Genomic DNA, 8533 nt, shown 5'->3' with positions numbered 1-8533 from the left:
AGGAACTAGCTATGTTTTTAGAATCAAAGATGAACCGGTAAGCTGTCTCATGTACCAAACGTGAAATTTACAGTGTTTACAAATGTCTGGAATTTTGCACTGCCATAGGGAATGTTAAGGTTACTTGGCTGGAATTTATCAGACTTGTGAGTAAACAAGTTGAAGTTTAGCAGATGAGGGGGATTATTGAGGCCCCTAAGGCTAAACAAAATAATCAGTATCTGAGATAGTGGCTAATGTGGCTCCCCAGGCCTAATTTGGGAACAATTTTTCCTGATTGCTTTGAGAAGTACTTTCTTTTGACAGAAATTTTCATTTTGCTTGCCATTGCTATATTCTCCCTTTATAGGAGCCATTGGATTTCTTTCCTTTTGTGGGAAATGTCCCATTAGCATTTTCAGATCTTTTGATGTGCACTAATGCCATTATTGGTAATGCCGTTATTGGTGAATACAGCATAATTAAATAAACTGTTACAGTAAATCTACACTTGGATTTACTGCACCTCTACCAATAGCCTTTTGAATGACTGAAAGTGTTAACAGAGAAAGGGGCATGTCTGCAGAAAGAGATAGCTAATATTTTTTGGTACTTTATCTGAAATCCAAGATGCTGCTTCCCCTGCAGGTTGTTTTCCTTCTTACGATCCTCATTGAATCGCCTCTGGGAGCACAGGACAGTTAGTAGAACTCTCCATTTCTTTTTTTTTTTTTTTTTAGACAGAGTCTCTCTCTGTCACCCAGGCTGGAGTGCAGTGGCGCGATCTCGGCTCACTGCAACCTCCGCCTCCCGGGTTCACCCCATTCTCCTGCCTCAGCCTCCCTAGTAGCTGGGACTACAGGCGCCCGCCACCACGCCTGGCTAATTTTTGTATTTTTAGTGGAGACGGGGTTTCACCGTCTTAGCCAAGATGGTCTTGATCTCCTGACCTCGTGATCTACCCACCTCAGCCTCCCAAAGTACTGGGATTACAGGCGTGAGCCACCGCGCCCGGCCGGAACTCTCCATTTCTTAAGGTAAAGAGGGTCAAGGATACCTAAAAAGGGTCAAATAATGCTAGAAGAGCAATTCCTCTTTCAGAGCAGTTGCTGTAATTTGGCAAATGCTTTATCGAAGATTGATATTAGGCTAGGGGCGGTGGCTTACGCCTGTAATCCCAGCACTTTGGGAGGCCAAGGTGGGTGGATTGCCTGAGCTCAGGAGTTCGAGACCAGTCTGACCAGTATGGTGAAACCCTGTCTCTACTAAAAATACAAAAATTAGCCGGTCGTGGTGGCGTGCACCTGTAGTCCCAGCTACTCGGCAGGTTGAGACAGGAGAATCACTTGAACCTGGGAGGCGGAGGTTGCAGTGAGCCGAGACTGCACCACTGCGCTCCCACCTGGGTGACAGAGACTCTGTCTCAAAAAAAAAGGACATTTATCATTGTAACATCTTATTAGAGCCCCTAATTTCTTATCTGAAGGCACTGTTTTTTTTTAAACAGTTAAGCACTGATGTCAACAGACAAATATTTCTGATCAGATAGTCCCCTGTCAACAGTAGCAAATGTGGTTTCATAAAGTGGGAAGAAAACAGCATTTTAAAATAACTTTTTGGGAGACTGATTTGAGTAATAATAAAACTCTGGTCTCCCTTAAAAAAAAAAACCCTTCCACCTTTACTGCGTCATTTATATCCCCTTAGTTCCAAAGTTATTATCTTATTTCTGGATATTGCTTTTATACCAAAGACCCTTATCAGCCCTTGTAACTACAGTATCTTTAGATAAGATTCCTCTTTCCAGTCAGTCCTGGGAAATGTTTCTGTTGCGGAGTTAGGTGGTAGATGGGAAGCTGTGATGGCAGAGCTACTATCTAATAAAGTAACGACTCGTCGTTGAGGCTTCCTTTCTGTGTGTGATGGGGGATAGGGAGTTAGCACTAAGAAATTGAGGTCAGGCCAGGCGCGGTGGTTCACTCCTGTTATTCCAGCACTGGGGTGGCCAAAGTGGGCAGATTGCTTGCGCTCAGGAGCTCGAGACCAGCCTGGGCAACATAGTGAAACCCTGTCTCTACCAAAAATACAAAAAAAACGCTGGGCATGGTGGGTGCATGCTTGTTGTCCCAGCTACTGAGGAGGCTGAGGTGGGAGGATCGCTTGAGCCTGGGAGGTGGAGGTTGCAGTGAGCTGAGATGGCACCACTGCAATCCAAGGTGGGTGACAGAGACCCTGTCTCAAAGAAATTGAGGTCAGGCTTCCTTCTTACAGAATTATTTTTTTCTCTGTAGTTTGCCTCATTTTTTCACTTTCTTTTCAATGAGAATCAAAGTGTTTCTTTTGGGTTTTTTCCCCCCCTTTTAAAATCAACAGGAAATGTTTCAAAGGATGGATGAAATGCTTCTTGGCTTCCTCAGCACTTGGCAAGGTAGACCTCATAGCAACCTTTGAATATGACTTTCTTTAGTCTCTAGCTATGCACTATTAAGTGCCTCTTGGGTAGAGGTAGAGTTAAGTATTGAGTGCCAGTCTTGACGTCCGTGTGCCTCAGTTTTTCTCATATATAAAAAGCAGTATACATACCTACCCTTTTCTACCTCATCGTTTGTTGTAGGGATTAAATCCGGGAGAGCAATTCTGAAGACTATAAATTTCCTTGAAGAGATCTAAGAACCTATTATGCTCTTGGTGTACCAAGCTCTGGGGTATATATTCAGAATACCTCATGTTCTGGAAGCTGAGCACTAGCTCCCCTTTACTGCCTGCCTGGCAGAGCCTGTGTGATTACTGCAAGCCCTTTTACCCATGCTTCTAGTTTAGGTATTCTTTCTTTGATATGAGGCTCTTGACCAGAAAAGAGTTCTTTCTGTAGGTGTTCTGAGAGAAGTTTATAAATTTGGATAGTACATTCTATCCTGATAAAACCACCTTGCTGTGGTCTTGATGTACAAAAAAAAATTTTTTTTTGAGACAGAGTCTTACTCTGTCGCCCAGGCTGGAATGCAGTGGCGCAATCTTGGTTCACTGCAACCCCCGCCTCCTGGGTTCAAGCGATCCTCCTGCCTCAACCTCTCAAGTAGCTGGGACTACAGGCGTGCACCACCACACCTGGCTAATTTTTGTATTTTTAGTAGAGACAGGGTTTCACCATGTTGGCCAGGCTGGTCTTGAACTCCTGACCTCAGGCGATCTGCCCGCCTTGGCCTCCCAAAGTACTGGGATTACAGGCGTGAGCAACTGCTCCTGGCCCAAAACGTCTCTTTCTACATACACTTGAGTAGGTGGCATAAAATGCACTGTCAATATATAGAAAACATGAAATTTTCCAAATATTTCCGATCAGAGAATCACAAGAGCAGCAAATGTGGTTTCATCAAGTGGGAAGAAAGCAGCAATTTAAAATAACTTTTTGGGAGACTGAATTGAGTAATAATAAAACTTCAGTCTTTCGCTAATAATAATAATAATAACTACTTATCGAATGTGGCCAGCTCACTAGATGAGGAAAGAGGAAGGCATTTTCTGCATTCTTGCCTAGTTTTCCTTATAAGCACCACTAAGTTAATAGCTCTGTCTTTTTGGTGTTTGCACTATGTAATGCTTTTAATACTTTTTAATTGTGCTTTTTTTGTGTATTAAATGTTTTTCCTTTTGCCATTGTGTGTTGTCATTATTTTTGAAATAGGTAATTTTGTGTGTATACAGTTAAATCTCATTGCTATTAGATCTTTTGGTCTGATAGACCAAAGATACAACAGAAAATTACTTCTGTTACTTCTTTGGGGAAGTTAATGGACTTAAAATCAGCAGCATTGGATATTTTCCCCCAGTTACCTTTTAGAGCAATTGCTATATTTTATTTTCAGGGTCCCAATCCTGAAGAAATCCATCAAATTTTACAGAGTATTTTCTAACATTGAGCTCGTTGTGATTTTGAATTGTGGCTAGTACGAGAGGTACTGAGGGTTTGTCACACCATATGCATTAATCAGTTGGTATGCCTAGCATCTGCTAGGGTCTCTAATGGCGGTTCTTAAACTTTGGGGATTATAGTCCTCCTTGAAAAGCTAATGAACCTCATGAAACCTCTTCTTATAAGTAGCACAATATTAAACATCAATTTCAGGGCTTCATTGAAGCCACTGATCCATGACCCTCAGGTTCTGTTCTTTGGCAGGATGCCAAAGAAGAGTGAATGGCCCACAAAGAGCCTGGTAGCACATACGCTTTTCAAAAGGTCATTCACTTACAGCTAAAGCCATTAAGGTGACTGAAACATCCGGCTAGTTGTCCTGAGCTTGGGTGGGGGCAGGATTACCATATAATTGGTGCAGATTGCTGTGAACTGTATAATTCTTGGGGCACTGTTCATAGGCTGCCATATAAATGATATCCTTTAGAGATGTATAATATATATCTGAGGAGGCCTTGGGGATGGGGTGGGGTGATACTGGACATACCATCGTAACTTTTTTTTTTGATACAGGGTCTTGTTCTGTCACCCAGGCTGAAGTGCAGTGGCGAGAGGTTCACGGCAGCCTTGACCTCCTGGCTGAAGCGATCCAGCCATCTCAGCCCCCCGAGTAGCTGAGACCACAGGCATGTACACCACGTCTGGCTGAATTTTTTGTGTTTTTGAAGAGATGGCGTTTTGCCATGTTGCCCAGGCTGGTCTTGAACTCCTGGGCCCAAGTAATCACCCACCTCAGCCTCCCAGAGTGCTGGGTTTACAGGCAGGAGCCACCATACTGGGCCTCCAGGGTAACACTTTTTAAATGAAAACAAAACAAGGAGCATTAGAAACAAAAATGGGGCCAGCTTCTTTGTCTACTTAAGCCTTTTCACATTTTGTATGTGACCCGTATAAGGTACTCTAATGCAATTTCAACGGCAAAACGTGTTTCCTGGGGTTTTCCATCCTGCTCACCTTGAGTTCCTGGTGCTGTAGATGTATCATTTTTGTTGAATGTATTCTTGATACTAGAGGAAGAAGGCAAGCTGAAACTGGTAACTAAGCTTACAGAGTATTGCAGTTTTTTTTGGAAATAGGGTCTCGCTTTGTCCCCCAGGCTGGAGTGCAGTGATGCAATCACAACTTACCGCAGCCTCAGCCTTTTAGGCTCAAGTGATCGTCCTCCTCAGCCTCCTGAGTAGTTGGGACCACAAGCTCATGCCACTACACCTGGCTAATTTAAAATACTTTTTTTTGTGAGGAGGTGTGGTCTTACTGTGTTGCTCATGTTTGTCTAGAACTCCTGGGCTCAAGCGATCCTCCTAGCTCAGCCTCCCAAAATGTTGCTTTTGCCTGGCACAATTGTTAGTAGGTAAATTTCACATCAGTGTTTGTTTTGAGGGTTTGGGGGTTTTTTGTTTGTTTTTGCTGGAGTTACACAAGTCCATCATATAAAGATATGAAAAGAGTTATTGCTATTAGGAAAAATTCAAGTCATTATAGGTTTGGGCATACAGGGTTAACCTTGTGATGTACATCCCCAGCCCTGAATTTATTTGATTAATCCTCTTTAAAATAAAGGATTACATTCAATCAATTTGTTAAAAACTTCAGCCGAATTAAATTTAGAGGAGTTTAATAGAGCAATGAACGATTCACGAATTGGGCAGTCTCCAGAATCACAGCAGATTCAGAGAGACTCCAGGGATGCCTCATGGTCAGAACAAGTTTATAGACAAAAAGAGGGAAGTGACGTAAAGAAATAGGCAGTGAAGTACAGAAACAGCTGGCTGGATTGGTTACAGGTGGGCGTTTGCCTTATTTGAACACAGTTTGAACACTCAGCAGTGTATGAGTGGTTGAAGTATGGCTGCTGGGATTGGCCAAGACTCAGCTGTTGTTACAGGCACATACTCGTAAGTTAGGTTTTCAATCTTGTCTGCCTATTAAGCTAGGTTACAGTTCATCCACAGGGACTCAAATATGTAAGTACGGAGTCCTTCTCAGGCCATATTTGGTTTGCTTTAACAAATAAATACTTATTAAATGTTAATATGAGCCAGAGACTGGTTGATACTGAGAATACAACAGTAAGGAAGCTGCTCTCAAGTTGCCTATGGCCTGACAATGGAGTTAGATACTTAAGACGGTTTCCACATGAGCCAAGGAAACAGTAGCTGAAAGAACTAAAGGAGAGAGAATGGCTTTTGGGGGGAACTCTTAAGTGTTTGATGTGCCTGGAGCAAATGATGTGCTTGGAAAAGTGATGAGAGATGGTGCTGGAGTGGGAAGGGGCCTGGGTGTTGAAAGTGTGATATGCTAACCTAGTAGGTTTGAATGTTATCCTGAAGGTAGTGGAGAGCTACAAAGGTCTTAAGCAGGAGAGTGACATCATCTCATTGGCATTTTTGAAAGATCCTTCTGGCTGCATTGGTGAGAGTAGACTGGAGTGCTGTTTAGAGCAGGGATAACAGTGAGGCCATGGCAGTAATCTGGGCTGCATTGATACTCCTAAAGTCATGGCAGTGGGCTGGGCAAGAATAGTAATAGATGCATTATTGTAATAGAACACTTAGTAGGTGCTGACTTGACATCTGTTATTCCATGAGGCATTTAAGTCTCAGAGATGTTAAATAGCCTGTCAAAGGCAATTCAGAATTGCAGATAGTCAGTGGTTAAACCCAGTATGTTTGAGACAAAAGCCCAAAAGAAGTGCAAGGATTTGAGAGAAATCAAGGTAGAAGAGACAGACTTCATGACAATGCGTGCACTTTAAACAATGTATGTTTAAAGTGACCATCGTTTTTAGAAAAAAAAAAGATGAATAAATGTGGTTTGAGGGAAGCAGAGAGTCAAGGATGACTGGGTAACTGGTGGATGGTGGTGCCATTCATTGAGATAAAGAATATAGGACCGGGTGTGGTGGCTCACACCTGTAATCTCAGCACTTTGGGAGGCTGAGGTGGGCAGATCACCTGAGGTCAGGAGTTCGAGACCAGTCTGGCCAACATGGTGAAACCCCGTCTCTACTAAAAATACAAAAATTAGCCGGGTGTGGTGGTGCGAGCCTGTAGTTCCAGCTACTTGGGAGACTGAGGCAGGAGACTCGCTTGAACTCAGGGAGGCGGAGGTTGCAGTGAGCCGAGATCATACCACTGCACTCCAGCCTGGGTGACAGACCAAGGGGAAAAAAAAAAGACAATAGAAGAGTAGGTTTTTGATGATGGTGGTGAGATAGGCAAAAATGATGAGTTTAGTTTTGGTTGTGTTGAGTTTGTGCATATGAGAACATCCAAATGGAAGTGGAGCTTAGGAGACACCTGAGCTGTAAATATTAAGTACGTATCATGTATTTCGTGTTGTCTAGGCACTGGGGGATACCGTGATGAAGATGAACATGGTTCCTGTTCTGCTGTCTAGGGAAACTGGTTAAGCATGTAAATATTAGCATAGTGAATGTTTTGTTGTGAGACTACATGCTGCTATGAGAAATACAGAAGGGGGACCTAATGTAGCCAAGAGCTTCTGAACAACCTCCGGGAAGAGATGAGCTGAGATTAAAGGAAGGTTAGGAGTTAGGAGAGGAAGGGAAAAGTGCCGTAGTTAGGAGGAAACATGCCAAGGTCTTAAGGTGAGAAAACAGTGGCATCTGGGAAGAACTAGAAAGTTTAGTGTCGCTGAAAGCATGGACAGAGAGAGATGAATGAATTGAATTGCTTGGGCATCCTGGGAACGGGAAGACACCCTGATGGCAGGGAACCCGCGCCTGCGCTTTCGGTCATGTCCAGGTCTGCCCCGCCAGGGCTGAAGCCAGCTCCTGGTGGGCCTGCAGTGAGGCGGAAGAGGTGGGATGCTGCTGCCTGGCGGTGCTGCAGCGGCAGACCTCCACGAGGAGGTCCCGGGCTACCGCGGGGTACACAGGCGGGCGGAGAAGGGGGAGCAGAGTCAGGGGGCGGTTGGGAAGCTCGGAGACGAAAGGAGGGAGGGAGCCAAAAAGCCTACAGTACCGGGTATTCCCAGGCGGTCTCCCATCCAAGTACTAACCAGGCCCGACCCTGCTTAGTTTCCGAGATCTGGCGTGTTCAGGGTGGTATGGCCGTAGACACTAATGGTGGTGCCTGGCTGCCTCTTCAAGAGCCCGGCCCAGCCACGCCCGCCCGACTCGAGGCGTCACTGCCACCCCGGGGTCGCAGGGCTCGGACTGGGGACCCCTGAGCCGCTCGCCCGCGGTCGGACTGCTCTCCCCTTCTATGCCCAAGCACCGCCGGTCTGCCCTGCTGCGCCTTCCGCCGGCCTCCGAGAGCCTCCAGCCATACAGCAGAGATGGTGGTTGGGATAAGACTTTGAAGAGAGTGGAGCAGGTCTGGAACAGGTATTCTGGAGAATAGGGGAGAGAACAGAGTAGGAAAATTTCCACAAGGCAATTGCCTGAGACTGTCCAATTTGTAGACCAGGGTTTTTCAGCCTCAGGACCGTTGACATTGTGGATTGAAGAATTCTGCGATGGGGGCTGTCCTGTGTGTTGTAAGATGTTTAGCAGCATTCTTGGCCTCTGCTCCCTAGATGCCAGTAGCACTCCCCTAATTATGACAATAAAAAATG

At 44.8% G+C, this 8533-nt stretch overlaps 1 pseudogene; it reads right to left on the bottom strand.

Moving 5' to 3' along the window:
- Positions 1-7926: 7926 nt before the first annotated feature.
- On the bottom strand, positions 7927-8035 carry LOC115931976 (uncharacterized; annotated as a pseudogene).
- Between the last annotated feature and the right edge of the window lie 498 nt (positions 8036-8533).

This window comes from Gorilla gorilla, chromosome 1 (genome assembly GCF_029281585.2).
Source record: "Gorilla gorilla gorilla isolate KB3781 chromosome 1, NHGRI_mGorGor1-v2.1_pri, whole genome shotgun sequence".
Lineage (NCBI taxonomy): Eukaryota > Metazoa > Chordata > Mammalia > Primates > Hominidae > Gorilla > Gorilla gorilla.
The sequence above is the reverse complement of the archived record's forward strand: the minus strand, read 5'-3'. Positions and strand labels throughout refer to the sequence as shown.